Source organism: Mytilus californianus, unplaced genomic scaffold, assembly GCF_021869535.1.
Source record: "Mytilus californianus isolate M0D057914Y unplaced genomic scaffold, xbMytCali1.0.p SCAF_8, whole genome shotgun sequence".
In the NCBI taxonomy this organism is placed as follows: domain Eukaryota; kingdom Metazoa; phylum Mollusca; class Bivalvia; order Mytilida; family Mytilidae; genus Mytilus; species Mytilus californianus.
The window spans coordinates 17,852,800-17,860,488 of record NW_026262734.1 but is presented as its reverse complement, the minus strand read 5'-3'; the positions used below and the strand labels follow the sequence as shown (position 1 = coordinate 17,860,488).

The 7,689-nt window shown below is 30.2% G+C and overlaps 1 long non-coding RNA gene across 1 annotated transcript; it reads right to left on the bottom strand.

The window, feature by feature from the left end:
• Positions 1-5,303: 5,303 nt before the first annotated feature.
• LOC127710674 (uncharacterized) lies at positions 5,304-6,362 on the bottom strand. Its single transcript, XR_007986265.1, has 2 exons — positions 6,287-6,362; positions 5,304-5,792 (listed from the first exon to the last, which is right to left on the bottom strand). It is a non-coding gene; the product is annotated as an uncharacterized LOC127710674 (long non-coding RNA).
• Between the last annotated feature and the right edge of the window lie 1,327 nt (positions 6,363-7,689).

Below are 7,689 nucleotides of genomic sequence, written 5' to 3'. Positions count from 1 at the left end.
GTCGTGTCCATGAACCAATCCCAGCAAAACTTACTAGTGGTGGACTTTTCTGTTTTTTGTTTTATAACATAATGTATTTGCCTACTTTTTCGTAGTGCTTTATTAACTAATGGATTAATTTCATTTTCCTTGTGTCCCCTGAGTATAAGCTTGTGTTTAAATAGTTTGATCTGTGTGTCGAGGTCATCCTTGTTATTACACGATCGAATGAACCGTGTAACTTCGCCAATTATAAATCCTTTTATAAATAGTCGTGTTCATGAACCAATCCCAGCAAAACTTACTAATACCATGGTCTATAGGAGATTATATTTCTTGTCTGTATCGAGTTTCTATAACGATTTGTCATGTATCGCTGTGTATACTTTATATGCAATTTTATATGCATTTAAATATTTGTTTTCAATTGCAGGTTTATTCTGTTATTGCCTTGTTTATGCATGATTTGGTGATTCATATATATAGCATGTTTCGCTTATATATATTTACTTTAAATTATATATATTATCTTTAACTGTTAAAACCTGATTTGACCTTTTCTCGGTTGATTGTTCTGTGGTTTATTATAAACTTTTACATATCTATTTATTTGAAAGGATTTTCCCAACGTAAATGATCTGTGGTAATCAACTGGTCGTCTATGAATTTCTTTAATTTGATGATATTACACCTGGTGTTTCGGATATCATTTTATAACTAATCGTGTCCATGAACCAATCTAAGCAAAACCTACTAATATTATTGCCTATAGGATATTTTATTTCTTGTCCGTATCGAGTTTCTATAGTTATTTTCCATGTATCGCTGTGTATACGTTATATGCAATTTTAGGTTTATTCTGTTATTGCTTTGTTAATGCATGATAAGGTGATTCATATATATAGCATGTTTCGCTTACATATATTTACTTTTAAATTATATATATTATCTTTAACTGTCAAACCCTGATTGGTTCATGGACACGACTATTTATAAAAGGTAATTTGTTTTAGACAATCTCTGAGAGGATTTTTTTCGCAATTAGCAAAAAACTTCTAAAAAAGGAGAGTGATTTACAATCATTATATACCTAATAGACATACTTGAAGATATCATCTCTGAGAAGGCTTTTTTTTGCAATTGGAAAACAAATTTCCAAAAAAGGAGATCGATTCACAATCATAATATACCGAACAGACATACCGATAGATGTCATCTCTGAGAAGACTTTTTACGTAATGGGAAAAAAGCTTCTAAAAAAGGAGATTGATTTATATTTTAAAGAAATTCACTATATATGAGATTATCAGCAACTCAATATCAATCTGAATCTTATCTTCACAAGCATATCAATTCACACCTGTTTTTACTAAAATCTCGATAGAGAAATTTTTATTCGTATGACCACAAACAGAGTCAGCAAACGCACGTCATTACACAATAAAATAAATTGTACAGGAAAGACTTAACCTTCAAGAATGTCTATTAGAAAGAATAGATCGTTCAAACAATTGGGAAGACAAATAAGAAAACATTGGCAGTTGATTGAAAATGACACAATCGCTAGAGATCTATTTCCCAGACCGCTAATAATTGCTTATCGGAAGCACAAGAACATTAAAGAGCACTTGACTAACCACTGTAAACAATAACAGTATAATTAAATAAGAAAGGACATAAAAATAATCGGGTTTTTACAGATTCACAAGGTGAAGTGCCCCCAAAATATAACTGCATTTGATACGTTTCACGATAGAAACATATTGATAACAATTAAAAAGTAATTATAATCAAATGTTTTAGTAAATAAAAATAAATTAGGCTAGAGCACCTGACGAGGATGAACGGCCTTGGTCGAACTTGACCTAAATGATATCGGAAAAACCAGGTGTAATATCATCAAATTAAAGAAATTCATAGACGACCAGTTGATTACCACAAAATATATGAAATGACCATAATCCGTATCATGCCAACAACTGGTTTTAGAATAAATGTGTTTATTTCCAATGCAAAGACCCATGAGTGAATCAATATTAATACCAAAATATGTCATCGTTAACATGTTTAATAACCTTACAACAGTATCGTAACTATATCCCTTCTGAATAAGTCTGTTTAAAGGTTTTGTTAGCTTTTCAGGTGAATGCCGACATTTTTGTGCTTTGTAAAGAATATTATCATAAAAGATTGGATGTGAAAAACCTGAATGTATAAGATTTCTGCATGGTGATTTATATTTACGAATGATGTCTTTGTACCGATGATAAAATTTAGTAAATGTTTTGACTAGTTTGTGATATTGAAAACCCTGGAGTAATAATTTTTCAGTAATACAGAGTTTTTTTTCGTTAAAAATCAAATACGTTGTTACATACACAAGCGAATCGAACAAGTTGAGATATATAAACACCATGAGATGGTGTCAAGGGAACGTCACCATCTGAAAAATCATTTCTTTTATCATAAATTTTGGTATTAAGCTTCCCGTAAAAGATATAGATATCAAGATCCAGGAGAAGGCAGTGTTCATTGTTAGTATTAGCTTTATTTGGAGTCAGTTAAGCAGGATAAACCTTTTAGTGTACATACTGAAGTCGTCATTATTGAGTGCCAATATATCATCCAAATATCTAACAGTATTATTAAATTTTTTGTATCAGATGTTGTTTCGATGGGTCTTTGTGTTTTTAGTCATAAATTGTAACTCATAACAAAACAGAAACAGGTCCACAATAACTGGTGCACAGTTAGTCCCCATTGGAATTCCGATAACTTGACGATATACGGAAACTCCATAGTGAACAAAAATGTTATCTAGTAAAAAGTCAAGGGTAGTTATAGTATCAAAGCAGGTCCAATTGACATAGTTCTTTTGTTTGATGTTACTAAAAAATGACATTAAAGAGTTTGAACATATATATTCGCATTCTGACTTTTTAAATGCCCATTTAATTAGGTGTGTGAATGTTTTCTTAATAAGATTATGAGGCAAAGTGGTATATAGGGTAGAAAAATCAAAACTTTGAACAGATTCGAAATCACCAATATAAGCATGCAATTTATCAACTACTTCCAAAGAACTTCTTACACTCCAAAAGTAATTAATTCCACTATTTTCAAAGGCCTTATTCGAACAATTTATTACAGTTGTTATCTATTCGCTTGATGTGTTTGAGCTTTTGATTTTGCAATTTGATTAGGGGCATTCCGTTTTTAATTTTCCTCGGAGTTCAGTATTTTTGTGATTTTACTTTTTACCAGGTTTTTGATTGTACCAAGTGTGCTAGTAAGTAGAACAGACAGTTTAGTAGTGGAACAATGGCATGAAGACGAAATAAATCTATATTTGTAAGGTGTTTTGTGCAGCTTCGGAAGCCAGTACATAGTTGGAACTTTCATTGTATTTGGTTCTGCTTGTAAAGAGGTAGCTAAACGTTTATGTTTTTTACAGATGTCATTTTCCGAAAATGGAGTCAGTTGAAATGATGGTGAATTCGTGATTTTCCTTTACAGAACCTCAATGTAAAATTTACGTCAAACAATAATGATATTATTAGCAGCCTTATCAGCCGGAACAAAAACAAATTCCTTGGCGAGTTCTTTTAGCGTATGTTTGATACGAGAAATAAGGCTATTATGGTTGTTGTTAGGAGTAAAATATTCCTTAAAATGTTGTATACGTATATCAACTATGTTCATTACTGAATTAAAAAAGGAATCTAAGGATTTCTTATCAGCTTTTTCTCGTTTTATTCATTTCGAGCAGTAAGTACGGAGTGAGTCGTGGATGATGTTACGACACTCATTCCAATTAATAATTGACGGGGGACTAAATTTAGGTCCTTTACTCAGGAATGATTACAACTCTTGGTCACGAACGATGTTAAGGTCTCCTGTTATAACATGGGAACTGGGCCATAAATGTATTCGGAATTATTGTAATTCATGACGTAGGTGTATTGTCACTGATATTTACATCTTTACACACTTCACTATAATTGAAAACATATTTCCAGGTAGATTTTTTGTAAACATAACAAATAAGAGGATGTTCAGTATCATCAGAATAGTCAGGAGTTTGTTCTCTAACAGAATGATCATTAAAAATACCGGCAATATTTACAAAATCAAAACCTTTATTGACATATGTGACCATGACTGTGAAAATGTGTCCAGATGAGAAAAATACGTATTTTGATTTTTTTGCATTTTTGGAGCCTAATTATCATAAATAACATTCTGTAAAAATTTCAAGGGGATAGCACAAGTAGTTTCTGAGAAAAAAACATTTCATGATTCGTAACTTACATGTATCTTGGAAATAAATTGACAAATTGAAGATATCATTCGAAAAACTCAAGACTTTTTCTTGTAAATGTGTATTCTTCCAAAATTGTTCATTCTATAATTAGACACCTTAAGTTTATCATGTTTATGTTTAATGTTTGTCAAATAATTTGAAAAAGCATGATTTATTCTAACTGATATATATTTTGAACTATTAAATCGGTTACCATCATGACCATGGCAACCAATTTTTTTAAATTTTTTTAATTTTTCTAATTTTTTTCAGATTGTGTGATGAACTTTAACTCTTAGAGAACTTTAAATTTCAAAGTACATGTATATAAAAGAAGAAACAAATGTTTTCTTTTTATAATAGATAAGTATATAGGCTATGAGGGTCTGGATGGTGGGTCCTTCATTTCAATTTTGTTAATACTTTTCGCCCAGTACATTGTATTTTCTATCCTTTATCTTTTTGGTCCTTTTATTTTCTTTTTGCCCATTTTTCTCTATTCTGTAAACCCAATCCTCACCATCCGATATGGGATATTTTTTGTGCCATTATTTACTAAAATAACAATTATTTGCCTTGATAGAGTAAAATAATTTCAAAATACATTTTTATTTTGAAATAGTTCATTTTTTTCTGGTGATTGTCTCATGGAAGCTTACACAACATCCACTTTGAGTTTGACTTTTTAGTAATAGGTCATTTCTAGTAATCATAGAATTGCTTAATTTGTTTACTTCATTAATTTTGTATGTACAGGTTATTGGTTCATGTCTGCCATATTTTTTTTGGTAAATTGTTTTGTTTTTAATTAGTCCTTTACTTTTCTCAATTGAACTGCTTCATAACTGACTATACAGTATGGGTTTTCTCATTGTTGAAGGCCAAACATGTGCCTATAATTGCTTACATCCACTTTATTTAAACTTAGGTGGAAACTTGTCTCATTGGTAATCATAACACATCTCTTTATTTTTAAATAGTACAACAAGCATTGTGTTAAAATTCAAATAATTTTCACTGAAATATTTTATCATTTTATTTAGTTCAGCAGAGCCTTTTTTCTTCCTCCATTGGATTTGGCATTGTGTTGGTCTTGTTGTGTTAAGTCTATTTCCTTTTTAAGAACCAGTGGTTTCGGACATGTAATGTTCTTAGCTGAATCTGAGTAGCAGTGCTGTCTTATCTGCTCATATAAATACCACTGCCTGGCAGGTTCAAGTCCTTTGATGTTAGATGGTTGAGGAAGCTCACCTCCTGGTGGAGTTTTAGTTTTGCATTTCAGTAAATTGAATGTATATGATTCTGAAGATGCATTTTCTCTGCATGTTACTACTCCTGGGTGTTGTGAATCCATGTAAAAATGATGATAGTCAGTTATATGTTTCAAAGTTTTAAAGTACTGTTGCAAATAAGGCTTCCATTCATAAAACATTACAGGATCTTGTATATTTCCTACAACTTGTGGTATGTTGTGTCCATTTCTGCTGGACCTTGTCACAGTTTCAGCTACCTGTAATAAAACAAAGAACAATAAATCAACTGCAAGACTTTTCATAAATGATTTGAGAGTACTAACAAATACATACAGATTTAAAAAAAGAAAATTTGAAAAGGTGACTTTACAGTAAAATACAGCCAGACATCAAAAACAGATGACAATAATATGCAAGTCAGATAAATCTATAAATTTAGAAACTAACTCAGGTAAAACCTGGATATGCTATCTATGCTTGAATCAATTATGAGTACATTTTGTAATTTGTGTACAAAATAAAACATTTTAAGAAACTAACTTTATGTCATTAATCCAAAGAACTAATCCAGGTTTCATATGTGTAAGAGTTATTGCCCTTTGATCATATTGAATAGGTACAATATTGACTATTTGAAATGATTTTAGAAAAAAACATTGATAGTTCTATCTTAAATCAAGTAATAATGTTTATACATGTACTAGTATATTAAATTGTAGTTTTAATTATTATATAAACTACTATTATCTACCTCTGATAATGTTTCTGCTGCTGAATTTCTCCAGTGTAACTTCCAAACACCAAAATGCTAATCAGGCTCAAACTTGGTATGTCCTGCAATCATTATTGAGTATTCTATGCTTTTGAGTAATCCTGGCAAAACAAAAATAAAAATTCTATTTCAGAAAATACTTATTTTAAAAAAGCAAATACCAAAATGAGAAAGTTAACAAGATACCAGTAACTAAAGTTGTCATACTAGAAATAAATATTGTATGCAAAATATATACATCTGGACTGGGTTGCACAAACGTCTATTAAAGTTAATAGTCTATTAAAAGTACACTTAAATTAAATAGTCTATTATTTACGTTGCACAAACGTTAACTAACGTTAATAGCCTATTAAGTCACTATTTAATTTGATTGAACGAAGGAGCGCTATACTTAAAATAAATAAATCTTTTGAATGTTGATAACATGAAATGTTGATTCTAATCACAGAACTATGACTATAACATATTCTGCATACATTGTTTATATAAAAAAAGAAGATGTGGTATGTCTTAATCTAAAAATACAGATAGCAAAAATCAGTATTGTTTATTTAAAAAGAGAATTTTAAACTTTTATCAATAAATTGTTGCCTTGGTTATAGTTTGAATATAATATAACACGGTGTGAAATAATGTAACATAATCAAATAATAGTTACCTGTCATTACTCTCCATAATGCATACCATAGTACTACATTATTCTTGTTCTGACCAGTCCAGTTGTCAAAATGGATTTTAGCATCAGTCTCTCCATGACCAAATTTGTTGAAATAGTGATGCACCATACTAACAACAGAGTGTGCTCCTTTGCCAATACTTTCAGCTTCATCAATCAAATAGAAACTTTGTTTTCCTACAAAACATTACATACAAAATTTACCATTAGCCATTTTGAAAACATTTAAAACAAAGCATACATATCTAATACAATAGTATATTCACAAAGTACAATTTAACATGTACTAGTACATGATGTGTGCAACAGAGGTAAATAAATAAAGATAAATCATGTTTAAGAAATCTATTTCCATATACATGTATGTAACTTAACTCAATACATACATGAATCATAAAGGTATAGTTATTTATATCAGAGTTATATTGATCTTGAAAACTGCACCTTACAAGTCAATGATCATGTACATCAAATATATATTTGTATGTCCAGTGATTAAGTCCATCAGTCTGTTTTAAAAATATAAATTATAATAAATCACATGTTCATGCTACTGTTTCTAACTATCAAAAGCATATATATAATGTAATAAAAAACCAATAAAAAATTACCAGATCCTTCTGAGCAGACTCCAAACACATTACATTTTCTTGGTGTTTTGAAATAAATGGGTCCCACTTGCTGAACATGGTGAGGAAAGTGA